Source organism: Saimiri boliviensis, chromosome 2 (genome assembly GCF_048565385.1).
Source record: "Saimiri boliviensis isolate mSaiBol1 chromosome 2, mSaiBol1.pri, whole genome shotgun sequence".
NCBI lineage: Eukaryota > Metazoa > Chordata > Mammalia > Primates > Cebidae > Saimiri > Saimiri boliviensis.
In genome coordinates this window covers 76059292-76060701 of record NC_133450.1, presented here as the reverse complement: position 1 = coordinate 76060701, position 1410 = coordinate 76059292, and the positions used below count along the sequence as shown (strand labels likewise).

General features: G+C 45.0%; 1 non-coding gene across 1 annotated transcript; it reads left to right on the top strand.

Annotated features, from left to right (window-relative positions):
• Positions 1-522: 522 nt before the first annotated feature.
• Positions 523-630, top strand: LOC120364105 (U6 spliceosomal RNA). Its single transcript, XR_005579457.1, has one exon. It is a non-coding gene; the product is annotated as a U6 spliceosomal RNA (small nuclear RNA).
• The last annotated feature ends 780 nt before the right edge of the window (positions 631-1410 follow it).

Genomic DNA, 1410 nt, shown 5'->3' with positions numbered 1-1410 from the left:
CCTTGTAGTGGCGGATGTCAACTCCCACGATGGCGCCTCCTGCTCGGCCAGGTCCGGAAAGTTGTCCAAGTCTTTCTTCAAGACACCAGGAACCTGGACGTCCTCCACTGGTAACACTTATGCTTGAGCTGCGCAGTGTGGTCAGGAAGTTGTACACGTGACCACCTGAGGCTGTCTTCCTTTTTCCGGTGGAATTCCCCCGGAAGGTCGTACACCGTCATGTTGTCTCTTAATGCACATGGCGGAGCTCACTCCCCGAATTCCTGCAATTGTATTGAAAGCCGATTACCAATCTCAAATTACCACTTCAGTGTGAATGCTGTGGACTATCAGGTAATTGTCTCTCTGTGGTGCTGGCTGCCAGTTATCATTTTTAGAGCTGCAGCGTGCCTGGCGCAGTGGCTCAGGCCTGTAATCCCAGCACTTTGGGAGGCGGAGGCGGGCAGATCACCTGAGGTCAGGAGTTCAGACCGGCCTGACCAACATGGACAAACCACTGTCTCTACTAAAAATACAAAATTAGTGTTCGCTTCGGCAGCACTTATACTCAAAATTGGAGCGGTACAGAGAAGATTAGCACGGCCTCTGCGCAAGGATGACATGCAAGTTCGTGAAGTGTCCCATATATAAATAAAATAAATAAAAATAATTTAAAAAAAAATACAAAATTAGCGGGGCCTGGTGGCACATGCCTGTAATCCCAGCTACTCGAGAGGCTGAGGGAGGGGAATCGCTTGAATCTGGGAGGCGGAGGTTGCGGTGATCCCAGATTGCGCTGTTGCACTCCAGCCTGGGCAACAAGAGCGAAACTCCGCGCATCTCAAAAAAGACAGAGAAGCAATGTGATAACTAATAACTGCCGAACTATCACCTGATGGTCACCTGACCTTCCTGGTGGGGTGGAAGGGAAGCCCTCTCCTGCCCGGGTCATGTTTGAGTGACTGCCTGTAACAGGACTACAGGCATACATCCTGGCCTACAATTACATTCTGTTATTAAATCCTAGATCATGACTCTCAAGTAAATACAAATTATAACTTTGTAAAATATCTTGATTGTAGCAGTGTGATTAATGATTTTGCTGAAACGAAAATAAATTTAATGAAGTAAATATGAAGAAATTTTATAATCATATAGGCCTTCATTTTTATACCAATTCAGATTTTAATGGACTGTCAATCAAACACTCATACATATATGATGATTATTAAATTCACTTGGTATTTTGCCAGGTTTCTATTGTATAAATACCGTGGCATAACACTTAGTTTTTTAGGGTTTCTTTTCTTTACCTTTTTCTTTATAAATTAGGGGGAGTTTTTTATTTTGTATTTTGAGACAGTCTTGCTGTGTCACCAGGTGCCGGGGTGGAGTGCAGTGGCACTATCTCGGCTCACTGCAGCCTCCGCC